This window comes from Canis lupus, chromosome 20, assembly GCF_003254725.2.
Source record: "Canis lupus dingo isolate Sandy chromosome 20, ASM325472v2, whole genome shotgun sequence".
Lineage (NCBI taxonomy): Eukaryota > Metazoa > Chordata > Mammalia > Carnivora > Canidae > Canis > Canis lupus.
In genome coordinates this window covers 17,069,278-17,095,280 of record NC_064262.1, presented here as the reverse complement: position 1 = coordinate 17,095,280, position 26,003 = coordinate 17,069,278, and the positions used below count along the sequence as shown (strand labels likewise).

Genomic DNA, 26,003 nt, shown 5'->3' with positions numbered 1-26,003 from the left:
CTCTCCCTCTACCCTCTCCCCTTGTGGGCGTGCCTGTGCACATGGGCCTCTCTCTCTCTCTCTCTCTCTCTCAAATAAACAAATACAATCTTTAAAAAAAAAAAAGAAAAGTTCTTTTAGGCAGCAGTTAAGAGAGAGGCAAAAAACTTTTCCTGAGGCTGCTGGGTCTTAATGGCATTTAGCTCAAAATAATCCACATGCCAACATGGTACATTTTAGGATAGTACAGGCTACTGCCCCTCAGTGGCAACCTATGTGATAGAGACTGTGTGATGTTCCTGCATCAGGAGGTTAGGATGAGATAAAGCTTTATTATCATTTAGAACAAGTAAGGTAGGGCAGCCCTGGCGGTACAGCGGGGCAGCCCTGGTGGTGCAGCGGTTTAGCACCACCTGCAGCCCAGGGCGTGATCCTGGAGACCCTGGATCGAGTCCCACATCAGGCTCTCTGCATGGAGCCTGCTTCTCCCTCTGCCTGTGTCTCTGCCTCTCATTCTGTCTCTGTGTGTCTCTATGAATAAATAAATAAAATCTTAAAAAAGAAAAAAGAGTTAAGTAGAGGGCAGCCCAGGTGGCCTAGTGGTTTAGTGCCACCTTCAGCCCAGGGCCTGATCCTGGAGAGTCCCACTTTGGGCTCCCTGCATGGAGCCTGCTTCTCCCTCTGCCTGTGTCTCTGCCTCTCTCTCTCTCTCTCTCTCTCTCTGTCTCTCATGAATAAATAAATAAATTCTTAAAAAAAAAAAAAAAGAACAAGTAAGGTAAGAGCCAATGGGATAGTCTTTGAAACCATGTGAGCTAGATGTAGATTCTTTAACCTGTCAGGTGGGCATGGAGGTGCTCTAAATCAGTAAGTCAATGCCTCCAGAGTTTTAGTTTAAAACTAAAGTATGTATTTAAAACAATAGGTATTAAAGCAATAGTTATTAATCCGAGTTGTTCTCTAATTATTTTAGGATTTAGTGGTATCAAATTTATACCCCCCCCCACCAAATTCATATGCTGAAGTTTAATCCCCAGTGTGATAATATTTGAAAGTGGGGATTCTGGGAGATGATTAAGTCCTAAGGTGGGGGAGCCCCCATAAATGAGATTAGTGTCCTTACAAGAAAGACATTAGAGAGCTCTCTTGCCCTTTCTGCCACGTGCGGAAACAGCAAAAAGACAGCTATCTGTGAACCAGGAAGCCAGTTCTTACCAGACACTTCCATCTGCTTGTGCCTTGATCTTGGGCTGCCCAGCCTCCAGAACTGTGAGAAGTAAATTTCTGTGGCTTATAAGACAACTACACTATGGTACTTTGTTATAGCAGCCTAAGCAGACTAAGACATCCAGGAGAGGATCTCACCCTTCCCCTACTTGAAATGGTAGGAACTGAGTCTACTGGGACCTATCTGATCACAAAGCATGTGTGAGCAGCCCCATAGCATTCACCTGAATAATTTGTCCTTATTATTTTTCATATTAGTACATCTGGTTCCTTGCATTCATTCCTGTGTTAATTCCAGTATGTATCTTGTATTTTACAGCTAAGGACCCTGTGCTCTGTTTACTTTGTGTTCTTCTAGTGTATATGGCAAGATTCAAATAAATGGCTATTGACTAACTGAACAACCAAGTGATACCATTTTTGTTAAGGCCATTTTACTTGGCAGCAAGATCTCTTTTTGAAATTACACTGAGAAGGACTATCTTGCCATCATTATTTCCCTGGTGATCTCTGGGCACCGAATATAATGAGAATTTGTTTCCTTGCCCTGGTAGCAACTTCCTTTGCATAAGATCTAAATTAACCATTGTGAGGTGATTTAGGCCTTAGGGCGAGTTGGGATTATTCATTTTCCTCTATTTTATGTTCATATTTTAGTTCATTTTTACTTCTTAATATTGCGTACACTTCTTAAGAAATTTTTAGTTATTGAGATGTTTCTGGTGGCCGATATTACCTTAAAATCATGAAAATTTTTTTGTTATTATTTTGCAAGAAAGTTAAAACTGAAAGCAAGATCTGTAAAATCTCTTTTTTTGAGGATCTAAAATTACCTTATCCATTGTATCTCATGATCATTATCAGTTTAGCATTAAACACCTAATTAAACACTTCCATGTATGTCAGAGTCAAGGTTGGGATCATGCTGATTTCCTTTGTTATACTGTTACATAAAACTCAAGAAAAATGCTGAATGTTATATAGCTTTTGGTAACAAATATCCTCCGTATGATTTGAGTTATCTTGTTAAGAAAATATATTTAAAATGTAAATTATTTCTGAGAAACAATTAAAAGCAAATTGAGTACTTTTTTTGGAGAAAATGTAAGAGTTATCATAGAAGTGGATTTGCCTTGCTACTGTCATTTTTGGGCATGAGTTTGATTAAATCTGTTGTCGGTCAATTCTGAAATGATATCTTTCCTATGAAAAACCTTGCTTCAGTTTTCTATCACAGCTCGTAGCTTATTGAATTCCTATTTGTTGTCTTATCACATTGTATGTTTACTCACGCTTTGAATGTGTTTTGCCCTAGCATATGTTCAGTAGATATAATCTTTTGCATGAAAAAAGCAGGTTTCTCAAGCTTCCATATTATATTAATTTCAAATGGTGAGGAAAATAATTTGGAATAATAAAGCATAAGATTTTATGGAAGATCTAGTGGTGACATGAAAAATACATTAAGAAATGACGACTATCTTGTGCCGTCAGTACTTACTTTGAATTCAGTTCCATAGTTAATGATTCCATTATTATATGAACTATGTTCATATAGGTTCCTTTTCTTTTACCTTAAGATTATTAGACATGCCATAAACATAAGTTGCAAAATTTAATAATTATATAATTAGAGGCAGCCATAAATCTTACAGTGTCATTTAGCACACCAAAAACAATTAAAAAACAATCTTTGGAATTAGATTTGAATTTAAATTTTGTGTCTGTTATTGGTAGTTGGTTTTAGGAAACCGTTCATGCTACCCCTTTTGTCATGCTCTCAGATTTAGGGTCTGAAGACAAGAAACTGATTCAGGTGGTGGCCAAAGTATTAGCTTAATTTAGACTTCTTTCCTAATGATGAGTGTTAAAAGGATGTTAAGTGGGACTTCGTATTTCAATTATTGTTGAGGCCAAATGGCTAATTAGAATTCACAGCTGAAAACAGATTAGCCCAGTTAATCTTTAGTAAGAGAGAAATAAAGTGCTAGTAAAGAGAGAAATAAAATTTTAGGGCTAGAATCTTCCTCAGAGTTTTCCTAAGAGCCAAAAGAAGCCAAAGTTCCCCAATATCACCAGCTCTCCTGCCTGTGTACAGAGAAGAATTTGGAGGCAGGAAGATGAGAGTGAAATTGAAATTGTGCAAATTGTGCATTGTTTGTGATAAGAGGGGCTCTGCTCCCTCTGTAGCACTCTAACTTTTGCAAAGCCACGTGCCAAATCAAGGGGTCCAATGTCATCATTTGAACAGCTTGATGTGCCTGAGAGATGTCTTCCCTGTTTGGTTACCTGAATCAGTGGTGGACTTCCTGGTCTGTACCTGTGCCAATGTGGGCAGGGCAGGAGACGTTTGTGGAGATGTCATAGGATGGGCCAGTAGAGCAGTGCCTACTTTTACCTTTGGGCCCAGCAAGGGTGCGTGAATGTCCCATAGATCAAGTAGACCTGGTGGTAAGTGGCTGGGTTTGAGCGGTCTTGAGGGTACCTTACCTTAGGTGGTTGCTAAGAGTACTTTGACACCACAGGCAGGAGGCTCAGATCTGGAGTGGTGGAAAGGGGGAGGGGTGGGAGTGGAGGTGGAAGTGCCTGAGACTGGTGCAGGGGCTGACCCAACACACAATCAGGCTAGAATTGACAGTTATAATTCCAAGATGCTGTAGAAAGAGGAAGAATACAAGAGGAAACTGCATTCCTCTCCTCATTTAATAATCCCCATCTAGCCTTAGTTCTGGCCAGAAATGAGGAGGGAGCATTTTGAATCAGCCTGAATTTTAGTGATAAAAAGTGACATGAAGCTTATGGAATGACAAGATATCATAGAGTGACAGGAAAGGGGAATTTGGCAAAATCGTGTTGAAAGCAGCGTTTGAGGGGAAAAATGGAATCATTTCAGGCTAATGCTCCACCTGAGGTGAGGATCTTTGATCAACCAATTTCAGCTAGATTGTAGAACTCCATGAGGCCTCCCATCTTATTTTCCCCGAATGTTGACCCTTCTGTCCACTAATTATTTCTTGTCAGTCCTAAGCAGTGAGGTTGTCAGGGAGATTACACAAACCTGCTCGATACATTTAACACATGGGAAATTCTCATGAGATGAAATGAGGGGAAATTTGTGAAGATGGAGAAAAACTGTCAACAATTTTTAATTTTGAATGGACATTGGCATCAATAGGAAGCCAGGGATGCAGAGCTGCAAAAGCTGATGTATTCATGCTAAGCTGTGGAAACCAGGAAATGTGCGATATGGTTATCTGACAAATAGATTCAGAGGAGCAATGGAGAGAGGAAAAGGAAATCGAAGTGAACATTGATGAATGTGGGGAGGATTATTGTACTTGAGCATGCATCCTGATTTCCTTTTAATACACATGCTGTGTTTGAAGCCCTCTTATGAAAAGTCATCTTTCATGTTAAGTTGAGATCATGTTTTGGTGACATTTCTACTTGGTAGTCATATCTCTAGCTATTAAAAATAGCATTGTGATAAAACAGTTTTGATATGTGCTGACTGAAGTCATATGGTAGATGTTTTCTGCAATGTAGCAGGATTTTAACAGAATTGGGTAAATGAAATTTTTATACTCCTGAGTAAGATGCATGTAAATAGTTTTAGCAATAGCTATGAATACAGGAAGTTCTTATATCCATTAATTGTTTTAAATTTTTCATTGTTTTGATGCTTTACCATAATATTGCTACTGTTATTTAACATGTTTCATTTAACCAAGCATATGTAAGCACTACCAAAAATATGAGGGAAATTATTTATCCTTTTGAAAGTCTTAGAGTGCATCTACATTTCTGTTATAGTTGTTGCTATAATTCTTTTATTATCTAGTTCTTTGCGAGGTTTGCACAGACTCTTCCATACCCTTCCAAGTCTTAGGGTACTGACAGATGTATTTCCAATTCTTAATTTGTTTGTTTTTATTCTTATCAACGCACTGTTCTTTGTCATTTCTGAACGGGCTTTATGATCTTCCAAGTGTTGGGTTTAGTAATATGTGCAATTCTAGTTCATAAATCTCAAGCCTTCTTTCATTATCCTTTTCGTTTTTTTTTTTTAGATCTTTTTTTTTAAATTTTTTGATTTATTTATGATAGTCACACACACACACAGAGAGAGAGAGAGGCAGAGACATAGGCAGAGGGAGAAGCAGGCTCCATGCACTGGGAGCCTGATGTGGGATTCGATCCCGGGTCTCCAGGATCGTGCCCTGGGCCAAAGGCAAGCACTAAACCGCTGCGCCACCCAGGGATCCCCTTTTCGTTTTTTTTAAATAATTACCCTTTTCCTCATTTCTCTCAGAGACATTTTAAAAACACAGGCTTCTTTTGTTACAAGGCAATATTTTTTTTTCCGTTCTGTGGAAATATGGAAGATAAATTGGACATAGATTCTTCCCTCATGTAGCTTATATAGTGAGCGCATTAGTCATGGCACTTTCAATGTCAGGTAGCTCTAGGCAAAAGAGAATTTTAGGTCTCACAACTAGAAAGACTATGGAGTTATTTATTGTGGAAATAAATTACAAGATCAGGTAAGAGTTTATATTGAAATGGTTCAAAGCAGCAATCAACACATGTTGTAGCATAAGTTCCAAAGATGACTGACTGCTGGTCTCCTACTCCCAACTTGATCCATCCTGTTATTCGTTCCATCATCCTTATATCCATTACTTGTTGAATTCCAATAATTGTCAGGCATTTGGTGCTGGGGAGATAGAGATGAGTAAGACAAGGTTCTGTCTTTGTAGGAGTTACAGTCTAATATCAGGAGGTAACAAACAGCCAAGTCAATAAAGAGGTAATGAGGTGCCAGGTGGTGATACTTCCTATTAAGTAAAAGTGAGGACATGGGCCACTGTTACACAGGCTAGTTGAGGAAAGCCTCGCTGAAGTGGTGACATTGGACCAGAGATTTGAATGAAGGGTAGCTCTGTGAATATCTGGGAAGGAGCCAGTCAAATGTAGGGAGCAGTAGGTTCAAAGCTAAAGGAAAGCAGAAGCTTAGCAAATATTGTAGTAGCAGAGAGGAATTTATAGTTTTGTGCTTTTTTATCTTAGTTTTTTTTTAGTTTTGTTTTTGTTTTACTGGGTATAAAATAGCTAGAATTTGCTCACTGGGTTTTTCATGGCCGATAAAGGAGTTTGCCCCTCCTGTGACCATGTTACTGCACCCTCTGAAAGTGGTTACTCTGCATGACCCTGGCCAAGGGAGAGTTTCTCATCCAGGAACCTAAATCAATGTGCTTTAGTTTAGCTGTCTTTTTTCCACAAATGTTTAAGCTCTTTAATTTCTTAGAGATAATTGTCATTCCCAAACTTAATTATTTCCCTCTTAGCCTCTGTTATCTCCTGTTTTTTTTAAAAAAGTATTTTATTTGTTTATTTGAGAGAGAGAGAGAATGTGCAGTGCACATTTCCTCATTCTTCCTCTCCTGGGAGAGGAAGAGGGAAAGAATCCCAAGCAGACTCCTTACTGAGTGAATTGCTATGGAGCTCTGACAGCATGACCTGATCCAAACCAAGGGTTGGATACTTAACTGAGTCACTCAGGTGCCCCTGTTATCTCTTTTAATGTTATTCGAGAGCTGGGTTCTCTAGACTTTTATTGTTTTGCCATTAAGTGTCATCAATATTGGTTTGTAGGTGAATTCAGCATATTCACATTCTTCCCTGTCTATTCCTTCTCCCATTGCTTCTGTGGATAGAAAAAAAAATTACATATGTTATGAAATTATCACATCCCTAAGATTGAGGTCAAGCTTGTATTCTATCATAATAACTCTTTTAAAAAATTAGCCATATGTGGTCAGTGGCTACCATATCGTAAAGAGCAAATCTAGAAAGAGTATGATATCACATACAATTTCTTTTTTTTTCAACTTATTTATTTATGATAGTCACAGAGAGAGAGAGAGAGAGAGAGAGAGAGAGAGAGGCAGAGACACAGGCAGAGGGAGAAGCAGGCTCCATGCACCAGGAGCCCGATGTGGGATTCGATCTCCAGGTCTCCAGGATCGCGCCCTGGGCCAAAGGCAGGCGCCAAACCGCTGCGCCACCCAGGGATCCCCCCTCACATACAATTTCTAAACCCTGTAAAACATTTTGCATTCACACACACACATTTATGTTAATATTAAAACATATTACTATTTCAGTATAAGTATGTTTCCTAAGATAAACCATCCTCAAATTAGGACATTCAAAACTATTAAGCCAACTAGAACTGTCTTTATTTTATTTTTTTTTAAGATTTTATTTATTTATTCATGATAGTCACAGAGATAGAGAGAGAGGCAGAGACAAAGGCAGAGAGAGAAGCAGGCTCCATGCAGGGAGCCCGATGTGGGACTCGATCCTGGGTCTCCAGGATTGCGCCCTGGACCAAAGGCAGGTGCTAAACCGCTGCGCCACCCAGGGATCCCTAAAACTATCTTTAAAGAGAATAAATGTGCCCACTACCCAGACAGGTTAAATAAGAAAAGATATGTCTTTCAAGTTAATCTATTACAATCTTCTAAGCCCAGATACTGCACTAGAATTTTCTGGTATATTGTTTGGTACAATTTTTTACTCTAGTGTGAGATGGATTGATGTTTATGTTACCAGTAGTTCCCTTGCATCATAAGCAGCACATTGGTTTCTCCCAGCATGATTTTCAAAATTTTTTTATGATTTTCAAAATTTAAGTAGAATAATTTTGACCATTTTCAGAAACAGCTAAGACATCTGCAATTGAAAATTGCTTCCCACAGTTTATGAAGGACAAGATAATATTCTGCCTTAATCAATGCACATTTTTTCTTTGTTTCTTTTATTTATATGAGGATTTACCCAATTGAAAATGTACAAGAGATATTATTAATGCTCTATTGAATTTTTATGCTTTCCATATATAAACCACTGTGATCTTTGCAGTGTCTTCATTTATCATTCTGGTGGACCATATTGCTTACCCTCAACATTTTTATGAAATAAGAAGCAATATGGGATCCCTGGGTGGCGCAGTGGTTTGGCACCTGCCTTTGGCCCAGGGCGTGATCCTGGAGACCCTGGATCGAATCCCACGTCGGGCTCCCGGTACATGGAGCCTGCTTCTCCCTCTGCCTGTGTCTCTGCCTCTCTCTCTCTCTCTCTATGACTCATAAATAAATAAAAATTAAAAAATATATATATATAAAAAAGAAATAAGAAGCAATATCTTCCTTTTCTTTTTTCTTTAAAGATTTTATTTATCCATAGACACAGAGAGAGAGAGGCAGAGACACAGGCAGAGGGAGAAGCAGGCTCCATGCAGGGACCCCGACGTGGGACTCAATCCAGGTCTCCAGGATCACACCCTGGGCTGCAGGCGGCGCCAAACCGCTGCGCCACCGGGGCTGCCCAATATCTTCCTTTTCTAACTAAGCAATATAGACAGTAAATTCTGTTAGCATGGACTCTAGCCTGGTCCTGTTCACCACTGTATCTTTAGTGCCTAGCATGGCACCAGGCTTATAGTAGGTGCTTAAGTCTTACAACAGTGGGTTGGAATTATTCTACCAATTTACTAATGATGAAACTGCCCCTGAGATTGGAGAGGGTGTGGGGATCAGTGACTGCCCAAGTTTACATAGCTATTAAGTTGTGGGGCTGGCCAAGCTCTTTATCATTGTGTGACTCATTATCTAGTATCATACTAACATATTATGGATATATGATTCTATACAAATGATTTGTTATTTAAACTTTCTTGTCACTGGTCAGATTTCCATTGTCAGGTTGAAAAATAAATCTATAATCTGCAGGACAGAAGCAAATGTCCTACTTGTTTTCCGGTTATATATAGGTGCTTTTTAACTTCTGTATTATTTCTGTTGATGTGTATTGATGGCAATAGTGGTTTATGAAAAAAATCATCTCTAAAAAAAACCAGTATCTTATGAATTGTGTTAGTTGCTATGTAGAATGACAAAATTTTGCCACCATAGTGAAATATTTGGTACTTTGCTGCAGAGAGAACTAGCAGATGGTTTCTTTGATGTCATGAGCAGGGAACATTGGCACTTACAGACCAGGTGTATTGCCTTTTTCAAATACTCTAATTTTTTATGTATTCATGAAAATATTGAATAGAAATTTGATAAGCTTACTACCATTCTGTAATGAATAATCTTTATTTGCTGTAATTGAAAAAAAGGCCATTACTGTTATTCAAAAGCATAGTTTAGTCGGGGGGGGGGGGCGCATCTGGGAGGCTCAGTTGGTTAAGGGTCTGCCTTTAGCTCAGCTCAGGTTTCTGGGATGGAGCCCCACGTCAGACTCCCTGCCGAGCTTCTCCCACTCCCTCTGCATTTCCCTTTGGCTCATACACTCACTCTCTCAAACATTTTTTTTAAAGGATAGTTCCTAATCTGAAAAGAACACTAGTATAGAGATAAACTCATGTAAAAGGAAACATGTAAAATATAAACACAGTGAGCAATTATAAGGATACTATTAATTGAATGTATTTATTGTATTCCAGGCAGTTTTCTAAGTATTTTATGTAATTCTTTTGTTTTTAAAAGATTTTATTTATTTATTCATGAGAGACACAGAGAGAGAGAGAGGCAGAGACACAGGCAGAGGGAGAAGCAGGCTCCATGCAGGGAGCCCGACGTGGGACTTGATCCCGGGTCCCAGGATCAGGCCCTGGGCCGAAGGCAACACTAAACCACTGAGCCACCTGGGCTGCCCTATACCATTCTTTTAAACAATATTTAAAATGAATAATTACATTTCCATTGACATGACTACTGTTATAAACTTTCCTCCACTAATCTAAAGTGTTGTGAAGGTAAAGATTATGTGTCTTTAATTCACCACTGTTTTTAACATATATAGTATATATGATGTTTATACTTCATAGATACTCAAGAAAATACGTTGAATTAAATATATTGAGTTTTGAAGGCTGAAGTCATCAAAATACTAATATTTTTATAGCCTTCCTTCAGAAATTTCCTAGGATGCTGGGGGTAGAAAAGGGCAGAGTTTAGCTTGCTTAGAAGACACGTGAGTTTTATAAGGTTGATGGTGTCGTTACAACTACTGGAATCTAGTGACTACATTTTCTTTGACCATGAGTTTTAAATAAGATAATAGCAAGAAGAATGGAAGTCCCAAGGGAAACCTCATGATTAGAAAGGTTGTTGTACAGTGATCTGGAAAGGACTTCTAAAGCATCATGGCATGGAGGTTAATGATTATGGACTCTGGTCCAATTCCAGAGTATCCCACATATCAGCTGTAGACTTGTTAAAATGACTTATCATCTTTGTACCTGCATTATCTCATCTCAAAGTTGAAGATATTAATAGTACCTACCTTATAGGGTTGCTATTATTAAGATTAAATGAGTTACTTATAAAGTTCCTAGAATATTGCTTGGCACATGCTATTTGTTATATACTGTTGGTTACATACATAGTCATTTTAGGAAATCGCTTACTATATATGCTAATTGTTTACTGATCTTAAAGAATGTTTTGAACATCTGCTTGGAAATTTAAGGGTATTATTTGGTAGTTAAGATATTCACAGTCCTAGAAATAAATGATAATGTCATGTGCTAGGATCATAAAGGAATTCTGGGGAAAATTTATATTAAAAAAGCAAAATAAAGAATCAGGAGCTAGCAACTAGTGCCCAGATTGTGAAACCAGAGTTAATGGTCTATATCTGTATACACACATAACATTAATACACTTAATTTGTCTGTTGGCAGAAGAACATAACATTGAATCCCATGTAATTTCTGGTTCTCTACCACATTTATAGTCACATGTTCCTTTTATCCTTTTCAGGACTAACAATTGCTTGCATTTCAAGCTGTAATCACTGTACTTGTGTTTTATTTCTCTTACCTTATACTTTGAAAATTATGCAAAAAAAGTGGCATTCATAACTTGCATGTTGTTTTTATAATTAGGAATTCAAAGAAAATAAATACCATGTTTACATGACTTTATTTCTGAATGCTAAATTTGCCTATTCTCCCTTTTCTCTCTTTGCTCCTTTCCTCATATTATCTTTGACGTGACACTTGGAATTGATATAGAAAAGGCAATTAACTCAGAAGTCAGTAAAGTAAGCTGGTGACATATTTATTTATTATATGATGCAAATGTTTTGCTTTGCTCTTTTAACATCATCTTTTCTATAACAAAGAGTCTTACGGTTACTGTTTCCAGATTTTACATTTTTGCATGTAACCTAATTATAAGATTTAATTACAGAATGAATGTTTGTGTTTTATTTTGCATGGCACGGCTGTTGTGTGTGTGTGTGCGTGTGCGTGCCTGTGCACACGTGATGTGAAAAGGCATGGTTGCTCCAGTACTTCCTCAGCTCATGACTGAAACTCTTGTTCTAATTCAAGGAAGAAATAAAGAGCTCTTCAAAATTATAATAATGGATACTTTATTCATCTTCTCTGTGGAAATTAGTCCAGGAAGCAAATTAAAATTACAAGAGTATCCAAAACGGAATTATTTTTTGCTTAACTGCTACTTATTTGAGCCCCACCCTCTATAATTTTAACTTTCTACACATTTTCTTGGGGGATGATTTGTCTTATGGCCCTTAGGAGATCCCACTGAAATCATTTACTAGATGTCGCAGTTCCTCCCACAATCCCCACTGTGCTAAGTGGCAACTATTCTGGAAGCTGTCATGTCTGGAAAATACCATGATGCCACGAGTTAATTTCATACCTGTCATGCGATCTTTGCATGAGATCCCAGGGGGCTTTTCAGTGTGTCACAGTACTGCAAGCCATTCGTTAGTTCCTTTCAAAGCAATGACCCATGGCCAAGAGATCTTGTCGCAACACATGGCGACACCTGTCACCAGTTTTTGTGATTGGCATAAAATTAACCTGTTTTACTCATTGATTTGCTGCTTTTTAAATAATATCCATAAATAAGATGAGAAGAAATTGTATTTGGAAGCAATTTATTGCCACTTTCAAGAAGCATAATGGTAGATTTGGGATACTGGATCTAATGAATAGACAGACCATTTCCTTGCAGAGGTACACACACAGTTATTCAAACAAGGTCATATTCTATGAAGTTCTGAATGGCAGTCTGCAAATTTAAGATTAATGTTTCAGTATTTGAACTTCATCAAGGATTGGAATAAAGCAAGAAATGATATTATTTTGAATCTTGTTGTAGAAGAAAAATGCAGGAAGCTTGGGTTTCAGATATGTGTTTGCCCTGGTTTTCAATGGTTTCACGCACCTTGAGAGTCCTCTGATTTCTCTCTACATTTTTCATGCCCAGATCTTACTATTGTTATGGAGGCATGCATAAAATGGACCTGTAGAATAACAACATTTAGAATTATGACAGATATCTGAGAAAACTAGATTAATGATGTTTAGCCTTTAGATCCTTAGCAATTTATCAGTTACTTTTAAGGATAAGACAGAGAAGAAAATAGGCAACCACTTATCTGTGCCTTTCCACCTCACTGAAACAGTAAAACCCTTCTGATAAAATTATTTTATCTACAGAGAAAGTATCTGGTTCTGTGCATTACCATATTTTTTATCTTCTTACATCTTTAACTTCTCAAAAGGTATAGCTGGTGTCTTTCCCTCTTCTTGATTAAGTTAAATGCTGCTTAGATTCTGAGAGTTTGATATCCAAATACAATAAAGAACAAAGATGAATTTTAGTCATTTTCTCCCTTTTTTTTTTTTTTTCTCTTTACCAATTCTCAAGACTAAATGGCGTTCTCCAATTTGGATCGGTTGCTCTGTATTCTGGAGTAATCAATTTTTCCTGGCATTTCTTAAATGGTCTTTATTATTCAGTGAATTCCCTTTGAAAGTATAAACATTAGTCCTTGTTGTATGGCCTTAGAAATTGATGGCTGCTGTTCTCAAAGGATGGTGGACTTGGGATGATTGAAAGTGCAGAGCAAAGAGCTGAACTAAAACAATGGAATCAGAGGAAGATGGTACTAAAGACAAAGAGAGAAGAGCACAGCAATTGTAAAATAATCTGAAGTAGGGATTGGGGATTTAAAGCCTGCTTAGACTTGATTAATAGATGCTGTAAAAATGAAATGCTGAGCCAAGGGGAAAAAATGCACTTGAAAAGTCCCTTGAAAATGTGTTAATGCCTTTACTTGGCAAGCATTTTTTTTTCTTTTTTCCCCCATACTGAGTATAAAATCATTGCATGAAAATATAGATTTTTTTTCCACATTGGCTATTGTTATTTTTTTAAGTGCTTATTATGGTTATGTTGGGATAAAATCAGGTTTCTGCTAGACAAAAAGAAAAAAAAAAGGTCTATACTGATACTATGTTGGTCATAAGGCAGATCTTTGATAAGTCAAGGTAAAGATAAAATGTAAAAATATAAAACACATGTTTAAAATGTTATTGGTAAACTAACGGTATTTATTTTATTTTTTTAAAAGATTTTATTTATTTATTCACTGAAAGACAGAGAGAGAGAGAGAGAGAGAGAGAGAGAGAGAAGCAGAGACACAGGCAGAGGGAGAAGCAGGCTCCATGCGGAAAGCCTGATGTGGGACTTGATTCTGGGTCTTCAGGATCACCCCCTGGCCTGAAGGCAGCGCTAAACCGCTGAGCTACCTGGGCTGCCCTAAAGGTATTTATTTTAAAGCCAAAAACAGTGATGGCAGTTTATACCTAAAAGTGTGGGAGATTTTTCAGGGGATTTTCAAGAGACTGTGATGTTGGTATGGCTGGTATCTAAATTATTTTCCAACAAAATTTGTCAAGAGAATTGAAAAGCATTCTTAAAAAAAAAAAAGAGCAATTTGTGACAAATAATTTTATTATTAAGAGCAAACTGAGGACCTATAAAATAATTTAGGTAAGCTTTAAAATACTGAAACATTTTTATTACTGATGAAGCTGATTCATAGCTACTTCTTGTATCTTTACTACATGTAAGCAGGATCTGACAAAGACACCTGAATCTGTTTAAAGGCAAGCATTTAAGAATGGGCACTGGAGTCAATAGTCAGGAGGCTGTGCCACCATAAACATCATCTTGACTACAATCAAATCATTTTTTTTTTTTGATATGAGGAGTCAGTGAAGGGTAAAGAGATGATAACTTCTGTTTGTTGGTTGGATATTTAGTTTAATACGTAAACTTAATAAATAATCTTTTCTTACGAGTACTAGAATGGAAACCCTTCCTCCCTGGTTTTATGAGTTAACTATTAGCAAGTACCCCTATCAACACACACACACACACACACACACACACACACACACACACACTATTGGCTAGGTAAGTTTCTAATTAACAGTATCACAATCTCTATCCAGTTGTTCTTATCTGGGTTGCTTTTGCACATCCCCTCCAATACCTGACAATGTATAGAGATATTTTTGGTTGTCATGACTTGGGGGATGGGGTGCCACTGGCCTGTCCTGGATAGACGTCAGTGTTCCTCCGAAAAATCCTACAAGGCACAGAATGTCTTCTCACGACAAAAATTTATTTGATCTAAAATTTGAATACTGTTCACGGTATTTTTTTGGATGAGATTAACTTTTAGATTACTGGACTTTGAGAAAAGCAGATCTCCCTCTGTGATATGGGTGGGCCTCATCCTATCAGTAGAGGCCCTAACAGAAGAGTATGACCTCCCCAGGGGAAGAAGAAATATTCGAGCAGATGGCCTTGGAATCAAATTGTCATTCTAGGGCAGCCCCGGTGGCGCAGCGCTTTAGCGCTGTCTGCAGCCCAGGGCGTGATCCTGGAGACCCTGGATTGAGTTCCACGCCGGGCTCCCTGCATGGAGCCTGCTTCTCCCTCTGCCTGTGTCTCTGCCTCTCTCTCTCTGTCTCTATGAATAAATAAATAAAATCTTTAAAAACAAAAGAATTAAAAAAAAAATTGTCATTCTACACTGATTCTCCAGCCTGCTAGTCAACCTGCTGTTGTTTCTGTGGAGAATTTTTTTTTTAAGATTTTGTTTATTTATTCATGAGACACACACACACACACACACACACAGAGGTAGAGACACAGGCAGAGGGAGAAGCAGGCTCCATGCAGGGAGCCCAATGTGGGACTCCATCCTGAAACTCCAGGACCACGCCCTGGGCCAAAGACAGGCACTAAACTGCTGAGCCATCCAGGGATCCCCTCTTTGGAGAATTCTTACTAATAAAGGTCTGTTTCATCTTGGTGCAGTGACCCTGAGGCTTTTATATTCAGTAATTCCTGGGCCCTCCCACAGAAGTCCATGGACATTTTTGGACCTGTCCATGCCTTCCATTTCCTTGTTGATCTTCTGCATAGTTCTCTCCATTATTGCAAAGGAAATCTTGGTCTTCAACTATTATTGTTGAGTTGCCTATCTCTCCCTTCAATTTTGTCAGTTTTTGTCTTGGTAGTTGGGGGCTTTGTTTTTAGGTATATTTATGTTTGTAAATCATTATATACTCCTGACTGACTGTTTACCATTATAAAACATCCCTTGTTGTCTCTAGTAACATTTTTTTTCTTAAAGTCTATTTTGTCTAATGGTAGGATACCATTAGACATTAGCACCCCAGATCTGTTTTGGTTGCTTTTTCCAAGGCATATGTATTTTTTCCATCCTTTTACTTTACCCTATAACATCATCTTTGAACCCTAAGTTTTTCACTTCTAGACAGCATGTAGTTGGATCATTTTATTTAAACTATTCTGGGAATCTCTCCTTTTATTTAGAGTATTAAATCCACTTACATTTAATGTAATTATTGGTATGGAGGAATTGACATCTATTACTTTGCTGTTTTTTCTATATGTCTACATTTTTGTTTTTCTATTTCTCTATTACTGTCTGCTTTGAATATGTTATCCCACTGAAAAATATAGAAGACTTTATGGATTTGCATGTCATCCTTATACAGGGGCTATGGTATTCTTCTCTGAATCATTCCAATTTAAGTATATGTGCTGGTAAAGCAAGCACTTTGGATGCCTCCTTACTACAGTAGAAATGAAAAAGACTTGGAGGAAGCAACCTCTCTTCTTTCAATATAATTCCTACCTTTGCTACTTCTCACTTACTTCATGGAACATGCTATATAGAATGCAGCATCTCTCTAAGGAAACAGAAGATCTTTATTTTCTGTCCAGTGATCTAAGTATAAGCCCCACTCTTTGGGCCTCTGATTGTTTTGTAACAGCATCTACTCAAACTCTCTTTGAATTTCTGTTTTATTCTTCCTTACATACTACAGAACCATTCCTTCCACATAGTTAACACAGATCTCACTTGAACAGTAATTTTCATTTATGAGAATGAGACACATGCCTTTCATTTGAAGGAAGGCATTATAATATTTATTTTGTGACACACTTAACTAAACACTGGTGACTAGGTCTTACTTATAGCCTTCTATTCACAAATGTCATTAGCATTAAGGAGGGCATGTGATGTAATGAGAACTGGGTGTTATATACAACTGATGAATCACTGAATTCTACTTTTTTAAAGATTTTATTTATTTATTCATGAGAGATGCACTGAGAGAGGCAGAGACACAGGCAGGGGGAGAAGCAGGCCCCTCGCAGGGAGCCTGATGCAGGATTCAATCCCTGGACCCTGGGATCACGCCTTGGGCAAAAGACAGATGCTCAACTGCTGAGCCACCCAGGCATCCCTGAATTCTACTTCTGAAACTAATAATATACTATATGTTAATTAATTGAATTTCAATTTTAGAAAGTTATTAGCATTTAATTCCAAAATTACCATATAGTTTCTACCCATTGTTAATTGTATCTTATTACACAGTCCAATATTTTATTATTTAAAAAGAACAAAATCTGTGGATACATGATTAGATGATAGCAAGAGTATAAGTTTCTTGCAATTAAGCCATCACATGGTTTTAGTCTTACACAGTGCTGGGGTTACTTTCTATTCATGTATGTGTATATATGTCTATTAAGTCCATTAATCTCTCCTTTCATCTATCATCTATCTATCAGTCTAGCCAGCCAACCATCTATTAGTCAATCTGTTTGTAATCCATTCAGAACATGTATTTTTCTTCACAGGAATTCAATATTAGCATGTGGTAGTTGTGTAATATGTAATATGTATTAAATACATATAAGGAGTAAACAATAGTAGAAAGCATTGCCATTATTAAATGTTAGGCTCAGTAATTTTTTTTCCTTGCACACTATCTTGTGCAATGTTAGGTCTTTAGTGCAGCATCCCTGACCTCCCAGTAGATATCTATATTACCCTCCCAGTTGTGACAACCACAAAACATAGTCTGTGAAAACCGTTTCACAGTCTAGATACTGTGAAATACCCTGTGGAGGGAACATCCCTTTCTCCCTCATCCAGTGGAGGATTCCTGGTAGAAAGGCATTTTCCTTCCTTCTTTTATCATAATATGCATATTCATGAAAATCACTTTTTAACAATGACTGATGATGGGCTATTTCTTTGATGAATTAATGTATTTACATCTGTGTTTTCCAGGTATTCATTCACTCTCTCACTTATTGATTCATCTAATATCATTTAGTAAGCACTTATTATATACCTCACTAGGAGTGAGGCTACATTAGGGAAATTGAAGTCCCTGTCCTTACAGGGCTTACCAACTTTGGGAAGAACCAGATGGTGGGGTGGAGGGGGGGTGGAGAAAGAACAAATAACTAAACAAAAGATAACACTGACAAGTGTTTTGTTGATAATCAAGCACGAAGGTGTGAGGGAATGACTGAGGCTACACTGGATTAGTACTCTAGCAAGGACTCTAAGGTGGCATTCAATGTGAGCACCAAAGCAAAGAAGTGAGTGGATTATTCATATTGCTTATTTTTTGTGGCACACAAACTTTGTTAGGAGTATAAAGAGATGAGGAATTTCTGGCATATTGACGTACTTATCTATATATGTGAACAACATTGAAGTGCTTGTGTGGGAATCTTTAGAAACTGTTCCATACTACTTGCAAAACCTTAGTCCCACCAAGGTAATACTGTTCACTGCTTTAAGGATCCTGAAAAGTGGACCATAAAAACAAAATGAAATGTGAGGTATACAGAATATATATCTGTAAATATCCCATGTGTCAAGAATGAGTAATTATTAAAAGAACGCAACTAATATCATTTCTACCTTCATAATATACCACTGAGGAGTTGGAAATAACCAGAGAAAGTTACTCAAAGGAAAGTCCTGATCTGATATATTTAAAATAAAGAAGAGAAATGATGTTTATCTTTACAATGGCACCTCTCAGGGCACTGGGATGGCTTAGTCAGTTTAATGTCCAACTCTTGGTTTTGGCTCAGATCATGATCTCATGCGTCTTGAGATCAAGCCCCACTTCAGGCTCTGTGCTCAATGCAGAGTATGACTGAGATTCTCTCCCTCACTCTAATAGGTATAATAGGTATATAGGTATGCTTGCTCACTCTCCCTCTCTTTCTCTCTCTCTCTCTCTCTCTCAAATAAATTAAAAAAAAAAAAAAAGAATGGATCCTCTCTACCTTCAGTAGATTCAAAGCCATTACTCAGACCTTTCCAACTTTTCTATACATTTAAATTGGATTGAGATACCCATTTTAAGGTGGACATAATAATAGATAAGTTGATTTGCATTATGGATAATTATATGCCTTTGTGGTAATGGGGGGGGGCTAACCCTATAAACTTCTGAGTATGTAGATTCATTTATAATTTCATTGGTAGTAGATAATTAAATTAAATATAAAATACAGCAGGATGCATACTTTCTTTGACCAGTCATAATAATAGTTTGATTTTTATGCTCATGGATGTTTTCTGTATAAATAGAAATCCTGAGTAAACCATTTGGCATATGCTTGCATTTTAAAAGCAGACTTACCTACTGGAAGTAAAAGGCTGTTTGCAAGCATGATTGAAATATTAATTAGAATAATGGTTTCATTATCAGATCTTCACCTTTTATGCTAGATGCTGGATCAAGTCAAAACCTCAGCTGCAAGTCATGCATCTTGATGAAAGGCAGAATTCTGTAAAGGAAAGAGATGAATTACAAAATAAGGTAGTCCTCATTTGATGAAGACATCATTACAGCTGAGTGGCTTGGGCATTTCAGTGAACTTTGAAGAAGTACCACCATTTTCTCTACAAATATCATTGACCTTTAAAAAGTAGTGTCACCAGAGAAACCAAAGTATATTTTTATACTGCTATTAAGTAATTGAGTGCAAAATTCAGTACAATCAGAAGAGTACAGGGAGCCAGAGAAGGTGATCATTTCAATTCTTTTCTTCATTTTCCTTTCTAACATGGTCATGGTAGTAGAAAATCTCAAAGGTGCCAACTGTGCTCTGGAGTGCAAGCCTGACTCCCCCACAGCTATGTAATCTTAGACAAGTTATTTACATCCTGCCTGTTTACTCAGCTGTAAAATGTAGATAATAACCCTTGTCTTCTATGGTTGTTGTGAGGAATAAATGCAATAGTATATGTAACATACATATAACATAGCCATTGCTTGATAAACAATGGCTTTATTATTAGCAATGTTTATTTCCTCCAAAAGTGGCTTTAAAACAATGACAACAACAGAAATCCCAGGATCTTTCCTTGCTTCTGTAGTCACTACTAATTATATATGTGACTCTCTGCATTAGTGCTTGAGGTAGGAAAGGAAAACAGTTGCCGTGAGAGGGGAGCTAAGTTTTGGGTCTCATGGTGCTTTCATTAAGTTCTCCCCAGTAACATTGTCTCTGGTAGGTTTTTCCTTCCATTTTCATAACTGAAAATAATTAGAATAAACAACAAAAAATTTTTTTTTAAAATTTATGATAGGCACACAGTGAGAGAGAGAGAGAGAGGCAGAGACACAGGCAGAGGGAGAAGCAGGCTCCATGCACCGGGAGCCTGACGTGGGATTCGGTCCCGGGTCTCCAGGATGGGGCCCTGGGTCAAAGGCAGGCGCTAAACCGCTGCGCCACCCAGGGATCCCCAACAACAAAATTTATAGTGAAGATAATTTATAGAGTTATTTGCTTCCTTTTTCATAATTTTGGTTCCAAATTAGATATTTCCATCAAAGGAAGGCCTTCCTGAGCCCCGTTTGTGAGATAGCCATGCACACCCAACGCTGGATCATAGTACCCAGTTGGTCTTCTGCTTGGCACTTACCACAACCACTTTTTTTTTTTTTTTTGTCTTTTCTCTCTCCCATAACTGAAATGTAAATTTTAAAGGTCATTGATAAAGTCTATCTCACTCATCACTCTGGCTCTGGCTAGCTATCTGCCAGGCACATATAGACACTCAGTTTATGGTAGATGTTGATGATCTTCTTTTCCTTCAAACCATAATTCTCCCCTGGCAAACTTACATCTTGAATTGCCTTCTCATGTTCTCTTGTATATACTTGTGCAAGTTGCTAAAGGCATGTGTTGTAGTAATTTGTTGCAATGGAAATGTGTTTCGGAGATGAGGGAGCCATCTCTTTGTGATCTTAGAATCAATCCTAAAATTTCACCTACAGAGATTATAAGTGCCAATCTTTGATTTGATATAATTAACCCTTTACATTTTATTGATTACATGTGGAATTAACTGGATTTCTTATTGAGCCCTTATTGGTGTTCTTTAGTAAGTTTAAAAAACAAACAAATTTGGATTCTTTTTTTTTTTTTTAACAAATTTGGATTCTAATTGGAATTATCTCCTCCTCAGTATACAGGACAAAACAAACTTTTGGTTTGTTATTGTGCCCAAGTCAATACATTTAATACAATTTAGTATATTTTCCACCAGAAAGTTGGTTACTTCTTCAAGTTTAAACCTTCATTTTCCATTAAAGGGTGATGGTTTATCTAGTATCTCCTTTCCCTAAGTCCCATCATCTTGTCTTGGAAATTTTAAGTGCCAAAAGGATGTAGGATTTACATACACAATTTACATACATATACACATACACAGTTTATGATACAGCCATAAGGTAATTAGCAATTGGTTACAGTTTGTTGCTAATGAGGTCAAGGGTACAGATTTAAGGTTCCTCTATTTTTTGGCCCAGTTCCATTTCTACAGATTTTACCCTGACCCCTGGCCTGCTGTTTCACAAATGCTGTTTGTCACTGGGGGGCCATGTAGGAGGATGTGAGTGATTCCCTGCCAACCCCACACTTCTACTGGTTAAGGCTTTCAGCATTTTCCTGACAAATGGCATGCATGTGTTCTGTTTTAACTTTGTATTCTCCTTATGTCAGGCTTTGTCCACAGGAATGGACATTAAAAATTTTTTTTTAAATCAACAGGACCAGGAACAGCATCTTTAGATAGAGAAAACAGCTTATCATTCAACATGGCTAGAGTCAAGCTTGATTGTGAGACTGATAAGTATTTAATCAGGTTTACTACATTTCATCCTTTTCAAAACCTTTAATCACTATCTCTTCCATCAGAAAACAGATCAAATGACACAGTGAGGTGTGATCTAGGGGAAAATGTGTGAATTAGAAGCTTAGGATTCAAGCAAAACAAACAAACAAAAACCTCAAAAAACACAAATAGATAAATGATAGATAGACATTTATTTTTGCTTTATTTTTTTAGTCTTCTCTAAGAAAACACTATTCTTTCCTTATTTTTTATTAAGATTTTATTTATTCATGAGAGAAACAGAGAGAGAGAGAGAGAGAGACTGGCAGAGACACAGGCAGAGGGAGAAGCAGGCTCCATGCAGGAAGCCTGGCGTGGGACTCTGATTCTGGGTCTCCAGGATCATGCACTGGGCTGAAGGCGGTGCTAAACCGCTGAGCCACCCGGGGTTCCCATATTCTTCCTTTAAAAGGGAGTTTTGGAACAAATGCATATATAGTACTTTGGGGATTAAAAATGCACTTGCTGCAAAACTTGTTTCTTTTTTTCCTAAAGACATGAAAACTTAGTATCCTGTTTAATTCTGTAAATGTACTTATTAAGAATGCTATTTAATATTTGAATTTTTTTGTTTAATATTTTACAGATTAAGATAAGTGGTTTTATTCTGAAACTCATTCAGAATATAAGAGATGTTATGAAATCCAACTAAAAACCAAAACACTGGCAGCTGATTCTCATTATTCGTGGTAGTTATATTCTATAAAGTTGTCACAAATACAAAGTGAATGTTGAACCCTGGCTCCTAGGGGAAATACAAAGTTAGGTTTCTGTTAGCTCCTGGGCACAACGTTTTAGTCAAGTAATCAATTCATAACCTTGTTTTAAGTATGGTTTTGTTTAATGACACCTTATTTAGTAAATACTGTTTTATTCATTAACATCGGACTTGGTGCCAACAACACTATAACTCATTTCTGAATAAGACTCAGTGTAACTATTTTCCCCACAAGACATATCACAACCTTCTTGGACTTGGGAACACCAGGCAGAGCTTCAGCAATATGCTTTCAAACAGCAAACCTTTGGGATGCCTGCGGGGCTCAGCGGTTGAGCATATCTGCCTTTGGCCCAGGGTGTGATCCAGGGGTCCCAGGATCGAGTCCCACGTCAGGCTCCCTGCATGGAGCCTGCTTCTCCCTCTGCCTATGTCTCTGTCTCTGTCTCTCTCTCTTTATCTCTCATGAATAAATAAATAAAATCTCTTAAAAAATACAATAAAACAGCTTGCTGTTTATTTATTTATTTATTTATTTATTTATTTTTAGAGATTTTATTTATTTATTTGAGAGAGAGAGAGAGCACAAGCAGGGAGGAGGGGCAAAGGGAGAGGGAGAAACAGGCTCCCCACTAAGCAGGGAGCCCTCTGTGGGGCTCCATTCCGGGACCCTGGGGTCATGACCTGAGCCAGAAAGGCAGCTGCTTAACCCACTGAGCCACCCAGGCACCCCAAACAAGGCATTTTAAATAACAAAATCACCAGTGAAAAGCATAAAAATAAGAAAAATAAAATAGGCCATGAAAAGGGCACTCAAGTACAATATGAGAATTGGAAGAAGATGGAAAATCGTCCTGTTCAACTTCAACTGAAACAGATGTGCTAGGTAACTTGAATTTTCCTGTACTCTGTACATGTTTGTACATGACCTTAAAAGTGCCATGAGTACTGATTCAGGGGGAACAAGTTAACTTTAGCAACTAGGTAAATTTATACATATAGCATCTGCAAATAATGAGGGCCAGCTGTACAAGTATTTTAAGTTAGAAAAGAAAATTAGTTGCTCTTAGTCACTTAATGAGTAAATTATCAAAGACCTTGGTTTAGTATTTCCTTTCTTCTCTTGATTTCTAAGTGGTTTATTTCAGTGTCAAATTCTAATTAGTTATTCCTAATATAATTGGGGAAGGAGCCATGCCCTCCAGATTCTCTACTTCCAGCCGCTGGCTTGTACCTGGAATATAGTAGGCATTCAGTTAAATCTTTTCAAGGATTGTATGGACCCCTTCCCTCATTTGTAAGGGGAATTTTGTGGAATCACTGTGAACTTCAAATGCCACTAAGATGAGTACAGCTGTAAGCACACACAAAAATGTTAGCTATGAAGATAGTTGTAATTATTTTTAATAACAGTAATTCTCATTTGTATTAATTTATAGATGACATTTATATGGTTTAATGCATTAATATAGGATTTTTCATAAGAGGAGAATTGCGTGTTTAATACATGTTTAAAATATAATAATGAACTAGTGACTCTCTTATGGCAAGGGCAAAAGAAAAGATTTGTTAACAAATGAAACTGTTAATTTTGAAGTTAGCAAAGACAAATGAGTTTTGAATAGCTTCATCCCCTGGAAATATAAAATGTAAGCTTTTAACAGTATAAGGAAATAACTAATGCTATTTCCTTATTTTTATGGATATGTTTACCTTCATCTTTTCATTTTATGCGGTCACTTGCAAAATAAATTGAATAAGTAAACTATACAGTTTTCCTCATGCTGATTTTGGTTTTGTTTTTTATTCTTTGTTCCTCAGAGGGAATTAAATACCCAGCAGTGGAAAGAAGCCCTACCGTGTGGCCATACAGTTGGTTTTCTTGTAACAGCAGTTTTAAGACCATCAATATAAACTTACAATAAAAATAATCTGGTTCATATAAGCAGTCTTATGTGAGAAAAAATTCTGAACATTGATAAATGCAATTACTAACGTATAATTACTCTTCAAATAAGAAAATTTTAAAGAACACCTTTTTCCTCCTTTTAGAAATTTTGACTGATCCATATTTGTACTGGCTGCCTTAGAAGTGTTTGGTCTGTGCTTTTTCAAAATGATTGTCAGCAAACATAATGAGCCTTGGACCCATCCAATAGCTTTGCTAACATATGTCTGCAGCAGGACTTTTAACATCCTGCTGACTGTGCTGGTCCTGTGGAGCCTCACAGCAGGAAAGTTGTCTTTTGCAGCTCAGCTTATGAATATAACCTTTACATGTTTGGAAATACTCCTTCTGAGGCAGGATTTATACTTATGCCTTGAATCCAAGTGCTTATTTTGATATCAGTGTTAAACAGGAGAAGGAAGAGCTGACAGTGATTCACCTTGCACTTATCATTATGTTAAAACTATCTGTTATCAATGTCTCATTCTCTATTGCATTTGCTACTGTGTATAAGCTCTGGAAATGATAAAGGCGTTCCTTACAAATTCACATTCCAGAAATGCTGACTCTGTATTTTAAGTGCTGGAAACATATCTAAGTGGCAGACATATCATTTTTATTAAAAGTGCTTTAAGTCAGGACCATAAAGGTTGTTGTGGTAGTGCAAACAGGGCAGCTGTTGCTTGAATGGGGGTCTAATCTTTTAGACACTGAGGGACTATCTGTGGTAAGTGCACATATTGAATCACAAAGCTTTGCTTGCCTTTACTGAAGACTTATTTAATTTGCTATTTTACTTGTGGAGATCAAGAGTCAGCTTGTATAAGCATTTAGTATATCCTTTTAAAATAATTATTTTCTAAGTATAAAATTATTACATGAGAAACACTGTCTACAGCACCACAGTGGAAATTAATATAGCCAACATAATTAGTAAGTTGGATTCCCCAAGCCCCAGGAGGTAAATCTTGTTAGGGGGGAAAAATTAATGTTCTTATCTAAATGAAGTACCAATGCTTCTTAATGATTATTATCAACCTGATTTGTGGGCTTATAGTAAGACCAAATAAATGTTTATTGATTGCATTTGGATATAAATATATAGATACAGCACAGTACTTCAGATTAGTTTAGAAAGTAAATAATTGAAAAAGAAAGTAAATAATTTTACTTCCTTTAAACAATGAACTATTATACAGTTGTTAATGTTTAGAAATGGTGAGGTAGAAACTATAAAAGAAAACTTGACTGGCTGGGAAAGAAATAGATTGTATTTTCAACCAGTTGGATCCTTCCCTGTTTTTCTGAAAAAACAAAACAAAACAAAACAAAAACAACAACAACAACAACAAAAAAAAACAAATGTAAAACAAACCAACCCCCCCCCCTTAAATGTGGAATATTTATTCAGAAATCAAAGGTCAAACAGAATGTGTTCTAATGTTTGTTGAGATGCTGGTGAATTTCCTACATCTTTCACTCTTGTGCTGCTGTCAAAGGTTACAAATGATTCTGAGCCACTATGACTTGAAGATGTCATTGAATATATTTACGTGTGTTACATTATGCTTCCTGATGCTAATATGGGGAAAGGCTATAAAAGAATTAACAATAATGGTTGGAATCAAGCAGGCTATTTTTTATCTTAACTATAAATATAAATTAATCAGAACTCATATTACA

General features: G+C 37.1%; 1 protein-coding gene and 1 non-coding gene across 13 annotated transcripts in view; one reads left to right on the top strand and one right to left on the bottom strand.

The window, feature by feature from the left end:
* CHL1 (cell adhesion molecule L1 like) overlaps positions 1–26,003 on the top strand; it is a 195,426-nt gene that overhangs the window by 68,248 nt on the left and 101,175 nt on the right. The window lies entirely within an intron of this gene.
* Positions 16,097–16,203, bottom strand: LOC112663006 (U6 spliceosomal RNA). Its single transcript, XR_003138997.3, has one exon. It is a non-coding gene; the product is annotated as a U6 spliceosomal RNA (small nuclear RNA).